Below are 18,722 nucleotides of genomic sequence, written 5' to 3' on the forward strand. Positions count from 1 at the left end.
ATCGGCATAACAGTGAAAGCTAATGCCATGCTTCCTAATGATATCTCCTAATGGTAGCATGTACAGAGTGAACAGCAGTGGTCCTAGTACTGAGCCTTGTGGTACGCCATACTGAACTTGTGATCGATAAGACATCTCTTCATTTACTGCTACAAACTGATAACGGTCAGATAAGTATGATTTAAACCATGCTAATGCAATTCCACTAATGCCAACATAATTTTCGAGTCTATTTAAAAGAATGTTGTGGTCAATAGTGTCAAATGCAGCACTAAGATCGAGTAACACTAATAGAGAGATACAACCACGATCGGATGATAAGAGCAAATCATTTGTGACTCTAATGAGAGCAGTCTCAGTACTATGGTACGGTCTAAATCCTGACTGAAAATCCTTGCAGATATAATTTCTTTCTAAAAAGAAACATAGTTGTGAGGATACTGCCTTTTCTAGTATCTTTGACAGAAAGGGTACATTCGAGATCGGCCTGTAATTGACTAATTCTGTAGGATCAAGTTGCGTTCTTTTAACAAGCGGTTTAATCATAGCCAGCTTAAAGGTTTTTGGTACGTATCCTAGAGACAAAGATGAATTGATGATAGTAAGAAGAGGATCTATGACCTCTGGAAGCATCTCTTTCAGTAGCTTAGTCGGTATAGGGTCTAACATACATGTTGTTGGTTTAGATGATTTAATGAATTTAGGGAATTCTTCCTCTCCTATAGCAATAAATGAAACAAATTTTTCCTTAAGGAGACTACAATGCACTCCCTGATGCGATACTGTAGTAGATGGTTGCACTTGCATAGTTATAATTTTGTACCTGATGTTATCAATCTTATAAGTGAAAAAGTTCATTACTGCTGTGTTGCTTGGAAATTTCTGGGCTTGAAGCTTTCTTTTTTCGTTAGTTTCGCCACTGTTTCAAATAAATACCTAGGGTTTTGTTTATTTTCTTCTAATAGGGTTGAAAAATAAGCAGATCTAGCAGCTTTTAAGGCCTCTCTGTATGCAATCGAGCTCTCTTTCCATTAAATGCGAAATATATCTAGTTTTGTTTTCTTCCAGTTGCGCTCCATTTTTCTGGCTGCTGTCTTAAGTGCCTGAGTGTGCTCGTTGTACCACGGCGTTGGACTATTTTCTTTAATCTTCTTTAAGCGCAAAGGAGCAACTGTGTCTAAAGTGCTGGAAAAGAGAGAGTTAAAAGTTTCTGCCGCAATATCGAGTTCTTCTAAGCTATCTGGGATGCTGAGATGATGAAACTGATCAGGAAGATTATTAATAAAGCAATCTTTAGTGGCAGTGATAGGTATAACATATTTTTAACACGGAGTCGGCTTTGCAGCCTTGGCTAAATTAAGTTTACACGAGACTAGATAATGATCTGAGATGTCATCGCTCTGCTGCAGAATTGCATCAACATTTATTCCGTGTGATAATATTAGATCTAGAGTATGATTACGACAATGAGTAGATCCTGACATGTGTTGTCTAACTCCAATAGAGTTCAGAATGTCTTTACATGCCAATCCCAATGCATCTTTTTCATTATCTTATGTAAATTAAAATCACCAACTATTAGTACTTTATCTGCAGCCAATACTAACTCTGATAGAAAGTCAGCAAATTCTTTGATAAAATCTTTATGGTGCCCTGTATACAGTAGCCAGCACAAATCTCAAACGTGATTTGTCATTTACACTATATATTTTTACATTAAGCCCCAACACTTCAAAAGAAGTATATTTAAAACTAGATTTCTTAGTGATTTTGAAAATATTACTATTAATTACAGCAACACCTCCCCCTTTGCCTTTCAGACGAGGTTCATGTTTATAACAGTAATCTTGCGGGGTGGACTCATTTACTGTAAAGTAATGTAATTGTTTGGTTTTAGCCAGGTTTCTGTCAAACACAGCACATCTAGATTATAGTCAGTAATCATATCATTAACAATACGTGCTTTTGAAGTAAGGGATCGAATATTCAGTAACCCAAGCTTTATCATTTGCTCATCTGTATTATAGTTGTTTTTTATTTGTTGAACATCAATTACATTTTTAACCTTAGATGGGTTGAGACGTTTTTTTTGATTTCCAAATTCGGGGAACAGACACAGTCTCTATGTCAAGTCAAGTCAATTCAAGTCAAGTCTTCTTATTTTATATAGCGCTTTTAACAATGTAGATTGTTTCAGAACGGTTTTACAGTGATAAACGGATCATTTAAGATAACAAAGATTGTTCTGGCTTTATAGCGGTTCTTGAATAAAGATATTTTCCAGCTAAAGTTAGTTTTGATTGATTCACTTCTGTCGCAACGATCATTAGTTATTAAATTAGAGACCACTAAGACGACACCGTTCTCTCTACAGAGACTTTAAACGCGAACCTGTAAGAAACGCTGATGGCGCTCACGTGCGCATCAAAAATTAATTCTATAGTTATGTGCATTTGAATATATTTTCACAGGTTTGTAATTCCCTACAAACCAAGCCTTTAACAAACTACTTGTCTGGCCTTAAAAAAATGTATACTGAATTGTATCACTTCGGGGCATTTACGCGAAACCGAAATTATCCCGACAATGCTTTATCTTAAGAGTGGTAAAGGGATCCTTCACAGGGGAGAGACTAGTTGGCACTTCAGCACTGCGTTGTCATCGCGTCCAGGCGAAGGTCCTTCGTCAGATCTGGATATGGCCTGGATCCGGCAGGCTGCGGGAAAACCTTGGGATAAACAAAGACACTAAAGTTAGCGTAGATGCCATTCTTCTTATGATGTAACGAGTACATCAGGATTTGCGGAATACCGGACAACGCTATTGAGCTAGCGGGACGCCATACATTCCGGGCGGATAGAACATTCGATGGTTCCGGTAAGACCAGAGGTGGTGGATTGTGCATTTACATTAACAAAGCTTGGTGCACAAACTCTGCTACTGTTGGGAGACATTGTTCAGCTAACCTTGAGTTTCTCATGGTTAAATGTAGACCGTTTTATCTACCGCGGGAGTTCACTTCCACTATTATAACTGCAGCCTATATTCCCCCGGATGCTGATGCCAAGTTTGCTATGAAAGAACTTCACGCAGCCATCAGTAAACAACAGACCGTTCACCCGGAAGCTGCGTTTATTGTTGCGGGTGATTTTAATCATTCAAACTTAAAGTCAGTGCTACCGAAATTTCACCAGCATGTTTCCTGTCACACCAGAGGAAACAAAACCTTAGACCATGTTTACACAAACATGGCTGAAGCTTACGTCGCGACACCCCTCCCCCACTTGGGACAGTCAGATCACCTTTCTTTGTTCCTCACCCCCAAATATGCACCTCTGATCAATCGCGTGAAGCCATCAGTGAAGACCATCAAGGTGTGGCCTGCGGGGGCAGATTTCTCACTCCAGGAAAGGTTTCTACACACAGACTGGAGTATGTTTGCTTCTCAAGCCACCAGTGGCTCTCACACGGACATTGACTGCTACACCTCCTCTGTACTGGATTATATTAATACCACCATTGACAGTGTTACAACCCAGAAGCAGATCACCACATACCCAAATCAGAAGCCATGGATGAACAGGGAAGTGCGACTCCTATTGAAGACACGCAATACTGCCTTCAGATCAGGAGATGCACAAGCCTATAGCACATCCAGAGCAAATCTGAAAAGGGGCATCAAAGAGGCCAAGCACTGCTACAAGCTTAAGATAGAGGGACACTTTTCCAACGCTGACCCTCGGCGCATGTGGCAGGGCATTCAGGCCATCAGTGACTACAAACCCTCTCACTCCACCCCCGCAGCCACTGATGTCAACTTCCTGAACGAGCTAAATGACTTTTATGCTCGCTTTGAAAGAGACAACAGAGAAACTGCCACCAAGCTCAAATCCTCAGCTGACCACCCACCGATCACACTCTCCTCCACAGATGTCTGCAATGCACTGAGCAGGATCAGCGCGCACAAGGCTGCTGGACCAGACAACATCCCTGGACGCGTACTCAGGGCATGTGCGGAGCAGCTCGCTGGGGTTTTTACAGACATTTTCAACCTGTCTCTTGCCCAAGCAACTGTACCAACATGCTTTAAATGCACTTCCATTGTGCCAGTGCCAAAACACTCCAGCCCGAAGTGCCTTAATGACTACCGCCCTGTAGCACTCACTCCCATCGTAATGAAGTGCTTTGAGCGGCTGGTCCTGGCACACCTAAAAGACTCTCTACCATCCACATTGGACTCACACCAGTTTGCCTACCGTAGCAATAGGAGCACAGAGGATGCAGTCTCCATGGCACTGCACTCTGTGCTCACACATCTGGACAATAAGAACACTTATGCACGCATGCTGTTTGTTGACTTCAGCTCAGCATTCAACACTGTCATCCCAACTAAGTTAATAGCCAAACTTGGAGACCTGGGCTTCAACACCTCCATGTGCAACTGGATTTTGGACTTCTTGACCAACAGACCCCAGAATGTTCGATCCGGCTCCAACTGCTCCACATCCATCACACTCAACACTGGTGTACCACAGGGCTGTGTGCTAAGCCCGTTCCTCTACTCCCTCTTCACCTCCGACTGCAAGCCTGTGTACGGATCTAATTCCATCGTCAAGTTTGCGGACGACACTACGGTGATTGGTCTCATCAGCAACAACGATGAGACTGCCTATAGGGAGGAGATCAAGCACCTGGCCACATGGTGCACCGAAAATAACCAGCTCCTCAACACCACCAAAACGAAGGAGCTCATCGTGGACTTCAGGAAAGTGTCAAGAGGCACACACGACACCATCCACATCAATGGAATGGCTGTGTCTCCAGTTTCAAGTTCCTGGGGACCCACATCTCGGCGGACATGACCTGGACAACCAACACCTCCAGCCTGGTCAAGAAGGCTCACCAGCGCCTTTTCTTCCTGAGGACACTGAGGAAGAATCAGCTTTCCTCCACTATCCTGGTGAACTTCTATCGCTGTGCAATAGAAAGCATCCTGACCAACTGTGCTACAGTGTGGTATGGGAGCTGTTCTGTTGCAGAGCGCAAGGCACTGCAGCGGGTGGTGAAAACCGCCCAGCGCATCACTGGGACTCCACTACCTGCCATCGAGCACATCCAGAGGAAACGCTGTCTGCATCGAGCTCGCAGCATCCTTAAGGACTCCTCTCACCCAGCCCACAGACTGTTTTCTCTCCTGCCCTCCGGCAGGCGTTTCAGGTGCCTCCGGACCAGGACCAGCAGACTAAAGAACAGTTTTTTCCCCAGAGCTGTCTCTTTATTAAACTCTAACCCTCATTGATCCCACTCCCCTCATATACTGATTGACTCTCCTCTCCCTCCTCACACCTGCCTCCATTTTGTTATTTGCAATACTATAATGTTCATTTGCACTGCTGACTGCTGACTGTTATTACAGTAACAACTGTTTACATATGCATCTTGCACTACTACCTTGACTGGAATATGCTCAATTTGCACTACCGACTGTTTATTTACAGTACCGACTGTTTATATATACATTGCAATATCGTACCTTAACTGTAATATGCAATTACTTTCCACTGCACTTTCACTCGGATAGCTTCTGTCCAAACTTTATTTGCACTACTTTAAATCCATTGTTATACTGCTCATTAGCCTAACTTATACATATATCTATTTGTTAAATTCTGTTTATAGTAATAGCCATCTGTATATTATGCTCACATTCTGTTTATAGTAACAGCCATCTGTATATATATTCATAGTACATATCTATCTGTAAAATTCTGTTTATAGTAACAGCCATCTGTATATTATATTCAGTACATATCTATCTGTAAACATTCTGTTTATAGTAATAGCCATCTGTATATTATTATATTCAGTACATATCTAGCTGTAAACTCTGTTCACAGTAATAGTTATCTGTATATTATATTCATAGGACAATCTATCTGTAAATTTTTGTTTATAATAGTATTCAACTCTATATTTATTCAGTACATATCCATGTTCTGCACTTATGGAACCACTGTATATCCTGCACTTGCTGCTATTGCACTTCTGGTTAGACCTAAACTGCATTTCGTTGCCTTGTACCTGTACTTGTGTAATGACAATAAAGTTGAATCTAATCTAATCTAATCTAATCTAATTTGTACATCTGCTTCCCGGACAATGGTAGGAAGACTGTTCCAAAGTTTTGGTGCTAAATAGGAAAAGGATCTACCGCCAGCAGTTGATTTTGATATTCTAGGCATTATCAACTGGCCGGAATTTTGAGATCGCAATAGACGTGAAGGACTATAATGCGTTAAGAGCTCGCTCAAGTACTGCGGAGCTAAGCCATTTAGTGCTTTGTAAGTAATCAGAAATATTTAAAAATGTATACGATGTTTAATAGGGAGCCAATGCAGTTTGACAGAACAGGGCTAATATGGTCATACTTCCTGGTTCTGGTAAGAACTCGAGCTGCTGCGTTTTGGACCAGCTGTAGTTTTTTTATTAAGCGTGCAGGGCAACCACCCAGTAGAGCACAACAATAATCTAGCCTTGAGGTCATGAACGCATTAACTAATTGTTCTGCATTTGTCAATGAGAGCATGTGGCATAATTTCAATATATTTTTAAGATGGAAAAATGCGGTTTTACAGATACTAGACACGTGACTTTCAAATGACAGATTGGTATCAAAGAGCACACCCAGGTTCCTAACAGACGACGAAGACTTGACAGAGCAGACATCAAGTTTTAGACAGTATTCTAGATAATTAGGTGAGGATGTTTTTTGTCCAATAATTTGAATCTCTGTTTTTTTCAGAATTTAGTAGTAGGAAATTACTAGTCATCCAATTTTTTTAATCAGCTATGCATTATGTTAATTTTGTGAATTGGTAGTTTTCGTTAGGTTATGAAGAAATATAGAGCTGAGTGTCATCGGCATAACAGTGAAAGCTAATGCCATGCTTCCTAATGATATCTCCTAATGGTAGCATGTACAGAGTGAACAGCAGTGGTCCTAGTACTGAGCCTTGTGGTACGCCATACTGAACTTGTGATCGATAAGACATCTCTTCATTTACTGCTACAAACTGATAACGGTCAGATAAGTATGATTTAAACCATGCTAATGCAATTCCACTAATGCCAACATAATTTTCGAGTCTATTTAAAAGAATGTTGTGGTCAATAGTGTCAAATGCAGCACTAAGATCGAGTAACACTAATAGAGAGATACAACCACGATCGGATGATAAGAGCAAATCATTTGTGACTCTAATGAGAGCAGTCTCAGTACTATGGTACGGTCTAAATCCTGACTGAAAATCCTTGCAGATATAATTTCTTTCTAAAAAGAAACATAGTTGTGAGGATACTGCCTTTTCTAGTATCTTTGACAGAAAGGGTACATTCGAGATCGGCCTGTAATTGACTAATTCTGTAGGATCAAGTTGCGTTCTTTTAACAAGCGGTTTAATCATAGCCAGCTTAAAGGTTTTTGGTACGTATCCTAGAGACAAAGATGAATTGATGATAGTAAGAAGAGGATCTATGACCTCTGGAAGCATCTCTTTCAGTAGCTTAGTCGGTATAGGGTCTAACATACATGTTGTTGGTTTAGATGATTTAATGAATTTAGGGAATTCTTCCTCTCCTATAGCAATAAATGAAACAAATTTTTCCTTAAGGAGACTACAATGCACTCCCTGATGCGATACTGTAGTAGATGGTTGCACTTGCATAGTTATAATTTTGTACCTGATGTTATCAATCTTATAAGTGAAAAAGTTCATTACTGCTGTGTTGCTTGGAAATTTCTGGGCTTGAAGCTTTCTTTTTTCGTTAGTTTCGCCACTGTTTCAAATAAATACCTAGGGTTTTGTTTATTTTCTTCTAATAGGGTTGAAAAATAAGCAGATCTAGCAGCTTTTAAGGCCTCTCTGTATGCAATCGAGCTCTCTTTCCATTAAATGCGAAATATATCTAGTTTTGTTTTCTTCCAGTTGCGCTCCATTTTTCTGGCTGCTGTCTTAAGTGCCTGAGTGTGCTCGTTGTACCACGGCGTTGGACTATTTTCTTTAATCTTCTTTAAGCGCAAAGGAGCAACTGTGTCTAAAGTGCTGGAAAAGAGAGAGTTAAAAGTTTCTGCCGCAATATCGAGTTCTTCTAAGCTATCTGGGATGCTGAGATGATGAAACTGATCAGGAAGATTATTAATAAAGCAATCTTTAGTGGCAGTGATAGGTATAACATATTTTTAACACGGAGTCGGCTTTGCAGCCTTGGCTAAATTAAGTTTACACGAGACTAGATAATGATCTGAGATGTCATCGCTCTGCTGCAGAATTGCATCAACATTTATTCCGTGTGATAATATTAGATCTAGAGTATGATTACGACAATGAGTAGATCCTGACATGTGTTGTCTAACTCCAATAGAGTTCAGAATGTCTTTACATGCCAATCCCAATGCATCTTTTTCATTATCTTATGTAAATTAAAATCACCAACTATTAGTACTTTATCTGCAGCCAATACTAACTCTGATAGAAAGTCAGCAAATTCTTTGATAAAATCTTTATGGTGCCCTGTATACAGTAGCCAGCACAAATCTCAAACGTGATTTGTCATTTACACTATATATTTTTACATTAAGCCCCAACACTTCAAAAGAAGTATATTTAAAACTAGATTTCTTAGTGATTTTGAAAATATTACTATTAATTACAGCAACACCTCCCCCTTTGCCTTTCAGACGAGGTTCATGTTTATAACAGTAATCTTGCGGGGTGGACTCATTTACTGTAAAGTAATGTAATTGTTTGGTTTTAGCCAGGTTTCTGTCAAACACAGCACATCTAGATTATAGTCAGTAATCATATCATTAACAATACGTGCTTTTGAAGTAAGGGATCGAATATTCAGTAACCCAAGCTTTATCATTTGCTCATCTGTATTATAGTTGTTTTTTATTTGTTGAACATCAATTACATTTTTAACCTTAGATGGGTTGAGACGTTTTTTTTGATTTCCAAATTCGGGGAACAGACACAGTCTCTATGTCAAGTCAAGTCAATTCAAGTCAAGTCTTCTTATTTTATATAGCGCTTTTAACAATGTAGATTGTTTCAGAACGGTTTTACAGTGATAAACGGATCATTTAAGATAACAAAGATTGTTCTGGCTTTATAGCGGTTCTTGAATAAAGATATTTTCCAGCTAAAGTTAGTTTTGATTGATTCACTTCTGTCGCAACGATCATTAGTTATTAAATTAGAGACCACTAAGACGACACCGTTCTCTCTACAGAGACTTTAAACGCGAACCTGTAAGAAACGCTGATGGCGCTCACGTGCGCATCAAAAATTAATTCTATAGTTATGTGCATTTGAATATATTTTCACAGGTTTGTAATTCCCTACAAACCAAGCCTTTAACAAACTACTTGTCTGGCCTTAAAAAAATGTATACTGAATTGTATCACTTCGGGGCATTTACGCGAAACCGAAATTATCCCGACAATGCTTTATCTTAAGAGTGGTAAAGGGATCCTTCACAGGGGAGAGACTAGTTGGCACTTCAGCACTGCGTTGTCATCGCGTCCAGGCGAAGGTCCTTCGTCAGATCTGGATATGGCCTGGATCCGGCAGCCTGCGGGAAAACCTTGGGATAAACAAAGACACTAAAGTTAGCGTAGATGCCATTCTTCTTATGATGTAACGAGTACATCAGGATTTGTACATCTGCTTCCCGGACAATGGTAGGAAGACTGTTCCAAAGTTTTGGTGCTAAATAGGAAAAGGATCTACCGCCAGCAGTTGATTTTGATATTCTAGGCATTATCAACTGGCCGGAATTTTGAGATCGCAATAGACGTGAAGGACTATAATGCGTTAAGAGCTCGCTCAAGTACTGCGGAGCTAAGCCATTTAGTGCTTTGTAAGTAATCAGAAATATTTAAAAATGTATACGATGTTTAATAGGGAGCCAATGCAGTTTGACAGAACAGGGCTAATATGGTCATACTTCCTGGTTCTGGTAAGAACTCGAGCTGCTGCGTTTTGGACCAGCTGTAGTTTTTTTATTAAGCGTGCAGGGCAACCACCCAGTAGAGCACAACAATAATCTAGCCTTGAGGTCATGAACGCATTAACTAATTGTTCTGCATTTGTCAATGAGAGCATGTGGCATAATTTCAATATATTTTTAAGATGGAAAAATGCGGTTTTACAGATACTAGACACGTGACTTTCAAATGACAGATTGGTATCAAAGAGCACACCCAGGTTCCTAACAGACGACGAAGACTTGACAGAGCAGACATCAAGTTTTAGACAGTATTCTAGATAATTAGGTGAGGATGTTTTTTGTCCAATAATTTGAATCTCTGTTTTTTTCAGAATTTAGTAGTAGGAAATTACTAGTCATCCAATTTTTTTAATCAGCTATGCATTATGTTAATTTTGTGAATTGGTAGTTTTCGTTAGGTTATGAAGAAATATAGAGCTGAGTGTCATCGGCATAACAGTGAAAGCTAATGCCATGCTTCCTAATGATATCTCCTAATGGTAGCATGTACAGAGTGAACAGCAGTGGTCCTAGTACTGAGCCTTGTGGTACGCCATACTGAACTTGTGATCGATAAGACATCTCTTCATTTACTGCTACAAACTGATAACGGTCAGATAAGTATGATTTAAACCATGCTAATGCAATTCCACTAATGCCAACATAATTTTCGAGTCTATTTAAAAGAATGTTGTGGTCAATAGTGTCAAATGCAGCACTAAGATCGAGTAACACTAATAGAGAGATACAACCACGATCGGATGATAAGAGCAAATCATTTGTGACTCTAATGAGAGCAGTCTCAGTACTATGGTACGGTCTAAATCCTGACTGAAAATCCTTGCAGATATAATTTCTTTCTAAAAAGAAACATAGTTGTGAGGATACTGCCTTTTCTAGTATCTTTGACAGAAAGGGTACATTCGAGATCGGCCTGTAATTGACTAATTCTGTAGGATCAAGTTGCGTTCTTTTAACAAGCGGTTTAATCATAGCCAGCTTAAAGGTTTTTGGTACGTATCCTAGAGACAAAGATGAATTGATGATAGTAAGAAGAGGATCTATGACCTCTGGAAGCATCTCTTTCAGTAGCTTAGTCGGTATAGGGTCTAACATACATGTTGTTGGTTTAGATGATTTAATGAATTTAGGGAATTCTTCCTCTCCTATAGCAATAAATGAAACAAATTTTTCCTTAAGGAGACTACAATGCACTCCCTGATGCGATACTGTAGTAGATGGTTGCACTTGCATAGTTATAATTTTGTACCTGATGTTATCAATCTTATAAGTGAAAAAGTTCATTACTGCTGTGTTGCTTGGAAATTTCTGGGCTTGAAGCTTTCTTTTTTCGTTAGTTTCGCCACTGTTTCAAATAAATACCTAGGGTTTTGTTTATTTTCTTCTAATAGGGTTGAAAAATAAGCAGATCTAGCAGCTTTTAAGGCCTCTCTGTATGCAATCGAGCTCTCTTTCCATTAAATGCGAAATATATCTAGTTTTGTTTTCTTCCAGTTGCGCTCCATTTTTCTGGCTGCTGTCTTAAGTGCCTGAGTGTGCTCGTTGTACCACGGCGTTGGACTATTTTCTTTAATCTTCTTTAAGCGCAAAGGAGCAACTGTGTCTAAAGTGCTGGAAAAGAGAGAGTTAAAAGTTTCTGCCGCAATATCGAGTTCTTCTAAGCTATCTGGGATGCTGAGATGATGAAACTGATCAGGAAGATTATTAATAAAGCAATCTTTAGTGGCAGTGATAGGTATAACATATTTTTAACACGGAGTCGGCTTTGCAGCCTTGGCTAAATTAAGTTTACACGAGACTAGATAATGATCTGAGATGTCATCGCTCTGCTGCAGAATTGCATCAACATTTATTCCGTGTGATAATATTAGATCTAGAGTATGATTACGACAATGAGTAGATCCTGACATGTGTTGTCTAACTCCAATAGAGTTCAGAATGTCTTTACATGCCAATCCCAATGCATCTTTTTCATTATCTTATGTAAATTAAAATCACCAACTATTAGTACTTTATCTGCAGCCAATACTAACTCTGATAGAAAGTCAGCAAATTCTTTGATAAAATCTTTATGGTGCCCTGTATACAGTAGCCAGCACAAATCTCAAACGTGATTTGTCATTTACACTATATATTTTTACATTAAGCCCCAACACTTCAAAAGAAGTATATTTAAAACTAGATTTCTTAGTGATTTTGAAAATATTACTATTAATTACAGCAACACCTCCCCCTTTGCCTTTCAGACGAGGTTCATGTTTATAACAGTAATCTTGCGGGGTGGACTCATTTACTGTAAAGTAATGTAATTGTTTGGTTTTAGCCAGGTTTCTGTCAAACACAGCACATCTAGATTATAGTCAGTAATCATATCATTAACAATACGTGCTTTTGAAGTAAGGGATCGAATATTCAGTAACCCAAGCTTTATCATTTGCTCATCTGTATTATAGTTGTTTTTTATTTGTTGAACATCAATTACATTTTTAACCTTAGATGGGTTGAGACGTTTTTTTTGATTTCCAAATTCGGGGAACAGACACAGTCTCTATGTCAAGTCAAGTCAAGTCAATTCAAGTCAAGTCTTCTTATTTTATATAGCGCTTTTAACAATGTAGATTGTTTCAGAACGGTTTTACAGTGATAAACGGATCATTTAAGATAACAAAGATTGTTCTGGCTTTATAGCGGTTCTTGAATAAAGATATTTTCCAGCTAAAGTTAGTTTTGATTGATTCACTTCTGTCGCAACGATCATTAGTTATTAAATTAGAGACCACTAAGACGACACCGTTCTCTCTACAGAGACTTTAAACGCGAACCTGTAAGAAACGCTGATGGCGCTCACGTGCGCATCAAAAATTAATTCTATAGTTATGTGCATTTGAATATATTTTCACAGGTTTGTAATTCCCTACAAACCAAGCCTTTAACAAACTACTTGTCTGGCCTTAAAAAAATGTATACTGAATTGTATCACTTCGGGGCATTTACGCGAAACCGAAATTATCCCGACAATGCTTTATCTTAAGAGTGGTAAAGGGATCCTTCACAGGGGAGAGACTAGTTGGCACTTCAGCACTGCGTTGTCATCGCGTCCAGGCGAAGGTCCTTCGTCAGATCTGGATATGGCCTGGATCCGGCAGCCTGCGGGAAAACCTTGGGATAAACAAAGACACTAAAGTTAGCGTAGATGCCATTCTTCTTATGATGTAACGAGTACATCAGGATTTGTACATCTGCTTCCCGGACAATGGTAGGAAGACTGTTCCAAAGTTTTGGTGCTAAATAGGAAAAGGATCTACCGCCAGCAGTTGATTTTGATATTCTAGGCATTATCAACTGGCCGGAATTTTGAGATCGCAATAGACGTGAAGGACTATAATGCGTTAAGAGCTCGCTCAAGTACTGCGGAGCTAAGCCATTTAGTGCTTTGTAAGTAATCAGAAATATTTAAAAATGTATACGATGTTTAATAGGGAGCCAATGCAGTTTGACAGAACAGGGCTAATATGGTCATACTTCCTGGTTCTGGTAAGAACTCGAGCTGCTGCGTTTTGGACCAGCTGTAGTTTTTTTATTAAGCGTGCAGGGCAACCACCCAGTAGAGCACAACAATAATCTAGCCTTGAGGTCATGAACGCATTAACTAATTGTTCTGCATTTGTCAATGAGAGCATGTGGCATAATTTCAATATATTTTTAAGATGGAAAAATGCGGTTTTACAGATACTAGACACGTGACTTTCAAATGACAGATTGGTATCAAAGAGCACACCCAGGTTCCTAACAGACGACGAAGACTTGACAGAGCAGACATCAAGTTTTAGACAGTATTCTAGATAATTAGGTGAGGATGTTTTTTGTCCAATAATTTGAATCTCTGTTTTTTTCAGAATTTAGTAGTAGGAAATTACTAGTCATCCAATTTTTTTAATCAGCTATGCATTATGTTAATTTTGTGAATTGGTAGTTTTCGTTAGGTTATGAAGAAATATAGAGCTGAGTGTCATCGGCATAACAGTGAAAGCTAATGCCATGCTTCCTAATGATATCTCCTAATGGTAGCATGTACAGAGTGAACAGCAGTGGTCCTAGTACTGAGCCTTGTGGTACGCCATACTGAACTTGTGATCGATAAGACATCTCTTCATTTACTGCTACAAACTGATAACGGTCAGATAAGTATGATTTAAACCATGCTAATGCAATTCCACTAATGCCAACATAATTTTCGAGTCTATTTAAAAGAATGTTGTGGTCAATAGTGTCAAATGCAGCACTAAGATCGAGTAACACTAATAGAGAGATACAACCACGATCGGATGATAAGAGCAAATCATTTGTGACTCTAATGAGAGCAGTCTCAGTACTATGGTACGGTCTAAATCCTGACTGAAAATCCTTGCAGATATAATTTCTTTCTAAAAAGAAACATAGTTGTGAGGATACTGCCTTTTCTAGTATCTTTGACAGAAAGGGTACATTCGAGATCGGCCTGTAATTGACTAATTCTGTAGGATCAAGTTGCGTTCTTTTAACAAGCGGTTTAATCATAGCCAGCTTAAAGGTTTTTGGTACGTATCCTAGAGACAAAGATGAATTGATGATAGTAAGAAGAGGATCTATGACCTCTGGAAGCATCTCTTTCAGTAGCTTAGTCGGTATAGGGTCTAACATACATGTTGTTGGTTTAGATGATTTAATGAATTTAGGGAATTCTTCCTCTCCTATAGCAATAAATGAAACAAATTTTTCCTTAAGGAGACTACAATGCACTCCCTGATGCGATACTGTAGTAGATGGTTGCACTTGCATAGTTATAATTTTGTACCTGATGTTATCAATCTTATAAGTGAAAAAGTTCATTACTGCTGTGTTGCTTGGAAATTTCTGGGCTTGAAGCTTTCTTTTTTCGTTAGTTTCGCCACTGTTTCAAATAAATACCTAGGGTTTTGTTTATTTTCTTCTAATAGGGTTGAAAAATAAGCAGATCTAGCAGCTTTTAAGGCCTCTCTGTATGCAATCGAGCTCTCTTTCCATTAAATGCGAAATATATCTAGTTTTGTTTTCTTCCAGTTGCGCTCCATTTTTCTGGCTGCTGTCTTAAGTGCCTGAGTGTGCTCGTTGTACCACGGCGTTGGACTATTTTCTTTAATCTTCTTTAAGCGCAAAGGAGCAACTGTGTCTAAAGTGCTGGAAAAGAGAGAGTTAAAAGTTTCTGCCGCAATATCGAGTTCTTCTAAGCTATCTGGGATGCTGAGATGATGAAACTGATCAGGAAGATTATTAATAAAGCAATCTTTAGTGGCAGTGATAGGTATAACATATTTTTAACACGGAGTCGGCTTTGCAGCCTTGGCTAAATTAAGTTTACACGAGACTAGATAATGATCTGAGATGTCATCGCTCTGCTGCAGAATTGCATCAACATTTATTCCGTGTGATAATATTAGATCTAGAGTATGATTACGACAATGAGTAGATCCTGACATGTGTTGTCTAACTCCAATAGAGTTCAGAATGTCTTTACATGCCAATCCCAATGCATCTTTTTCATTATCTTATGTAAATTAAAATCACCAACTATTAGTACTTTATCTGCAGCCAATACTAACTCTGATAGAAAGTCAGCAAATTCTTTGATAAAATCTTTATGGTGCCCTGTATACAGTAGCCAGCACAAATCTCAAACGTGATTTGTCATTTACACTATATATTTTTACATTAAGCCCCAACACTTCAAAAGAAGTATATTTAAAACTAGATTTCTTAGTGATTTTGAAAATATTACTATTAATTACAGCAACACCTCCCCCTTTGCCTTTCAGACGAGGTTCATGTTTATAACAGTAATCTTGCGGGGTGGACTCATTTACTGTAAAGTAATGTAATTGTTTGGTTTTAGCCAGGTTTCTGTCAAACACAGCACATCTAGATTATAGTCAGTAATCATATCATTAACAATACGTGCTTTTGAAGTAAGGGATCGAATATTCAGTAACCCAAGCTTTATCATTTGCTCATCTGTATTATAGTTGTTTTTTATTTGTTGAACATCAATTACATTTTTAACCTTAGATGGGTTGAGACGTTTTTTTTGATTTCCAAATTCGGGGAACAGACACAGTCTCTATGTCAAGTCAAGTCAATTCAAGTCAAGTCTTCTTATTTTATATAGCGCTTTTAACAATGTAGATTGTTTCAGAACGGTTTTACAGTGATAAACGGATCATTTAAGATAACAAAGATTGTTCTGGCTTTATAGCGGTTCTTGAATAAAGATATTTTCCAGCTAAAGTTAGTTTTGATTGATTCACTTCTGTCGCAACGATCATTAGTTATTAAATTAGAGACCACTAAGACGACACCGTTCTCTCTACAGAGACTTTAAACGCGAACCTGTAAGAAACGCTGATGGCGCTCACGTGCGCATCAAAAATTAATTCTATAGTTATGTGCATTTGAATATATTTTCACAGGTTTGTAATTCCCTACAAACCAAGCCTTTAACAAACTACTTGTCTGGCCTTAAAAAAATGTATACTGAATTGTATCACTTCGGGGCATTTACGCGAAACCGAAATTATCCCGACAATGCTTTATCTTAAGAGTGGTAAAGGGATCCTTCACAGGGGAGAGACTAGTTGGCACTTCAGCACTGCGTTGTCATCGCGTCCAGGCGAAGGTCCTTCGTCAGATCTGGATATGGCCTGGATCCGGCAGCCTGCGGGAAAACCTTGGGATAAACAAAGACACTAAAGTTAGCGTAGATGCCATTCTTCTTATGATGTAACGAGTACATCAGGATTTGTACATCTGCTTCCCGGACAATGGTAGGAAGACTGTTCCAAAGTTTTGGTGCTAAATAGGAAAAGGATCTACCGCCAGCAGTTGATTTTGATATTCTAGGCATTATCAACTGGCCGGAATTTTGAGATCGCAATAGACGTGAAGGACTATAATGCGTTAAGAGCTCGCTCAAGTACTGCGGAGCTAAGCCATTTAGTGCTTTGTAAGTAATCAGAAATATTTAAAAATGTATACGATGTTTAATAGGGAGCCAATGCAGTTTGACAGAACAGGGCTAATATGGTCATACTTCCTGGTTCTGGTAAGAACTCGAGCTGCTGCGTTTTGGACCAGCTGTAGTTTTTTTATTAAGCGTGCAGGGCAACCACCCAGTAGAGCACAACAATAATCTAGCCTTGAGGTCATGAACGCATTAACTAATTGTTCTGCATTTGTCAATGAGAGCATGTGGCATAATTTCAATATATTTTTAAGATGGAAAAATGCGGTTTTACAGATACTAGACACGTGACTTTCAAATGACAGATTGGTATCAAAGAGCACACCCAGGTTCCTAACAGACGACGAAGACTTGACAGAGCAGACATCAAGTTTTAGACAGTATTCTAGATAATTAGGTGAGGATGTTTTTTGTCCAATAATTTGAATCTCTGTTTTTTTCAGAATTTAGTAGTAGGAAATTACTAGTCATCCAATTTTTTTAATCAGCTATGCATTATGTTAATTTTGTGAATTGGTAGTTTTCGTTAGGTTATGAAGAAATATAGAGCTGAGTGTCATCGGCATAACAGTGAAAGCTAATGCCATGCTTCCTAATGATATCTCCTAATGGTAGCATGTACAGAGTGAACAGCAGTGGTCCTAGTACTGAGCCTTGTGGTACGCCATACTGAACTTGTGATCGATAAGACATCTCTTCATTTACTGCTACAAACTGATAACGGTCAGATAAGTATGATTTAAACCATGCTAATGCAATTCCACTAATGCCAACATAATTTTCGAGTCTATTTAAAAGAATGTTGTGGTCAATAGTGTCAAATGCAGCACTAAGATCGAGTAACACTAATAGAGAGATACAACCACGATCGGATGATAAGAGCAAATCATTTGTGACTCTAATGAGAGCAGTCTCAGTACTATGGTACGGTCTAAATCCTGACTGAAAATCCTTGCAGATATAATTTCTTTCTAAAAAGAAACATAGTTGTGAGGATACTGCCTTTTCTAGTATCTTTGACAGAAAGGGTACATTCGAGATCGGCCTGTAATTGACTAATTCTGTAGGATCAAGTTGCGTTCTTTTAACAAGCGGTTTAATCATAGCCAGCTTAAAGGTTTTTGGTACGTATCCTAGAGACAAAGATGAATTGATGATAGTAAGAAGAGGATCTATGACCTCTGGAAGCATCTCTTTCAGTAGCTTAGTCGGTATAGGGTCTAACATACATGTTGTTGGTTTAGATGATTTAATGAATTTAGGGAATTCTTCCTCTCCTATAGCAATAAATGAAACAAATTTTTCCTTAAGGAGACTACAATGCACTCCCTGATGCCATACTGTAGTAGATGGTTGCACTTGCATAGTTATAATTTTGTACCTGATGTTATCAATCTTATAAGTGAAAAAGTTCATTACTGCTGTGTTGCTTGGAAATTTCTGGGCTTGAAGCTTTCTTTTTTCGTTAGTTTCGCCACTGTTTCAAATAAATACCTAGGGTTTTGTTTATTTTCTTCTAATAGGGTTGAAAAATAAGCAGATCTAGCAGCTTTTAAGGCCTCTCTGTATGCAATCGAGCTCTCTTTCCATTAAATGCGAAATATATCTAGTTTTGTTT

At 38.7% G+C, this 18,722-nt stretch overlaps 1 protein-coding gene across 1 annotated transcript in view; it reads right to left on the reverse strand.

The window, feature by feature from the left end:
- The window catches only part of LOC311305681 (uncharacterized protein), a gene marked incomplete at both ends in the record, with an annotated part of 309,017 nt that overhangs the window by 1,778 nt on the left and 288,517 nt on the right, over nucleotides 1–18,722 (reverse strand). The gene's annotated exons all lie outside the window — the stretch shown is intronic.

Source organism: Rutilus rutilus (genome assembly GCF_951802725.1).
Source record: "Rutilus rutilus genome assembly, chromosome: 16".
Classification (NCBI taxonomy): domain Eukaryota; kingdom Metazoa; phylum Chordata; class Actinopteri; order Cypriniformes; family Leuciscidae; genus Rutilus; species Rutilus rutilus.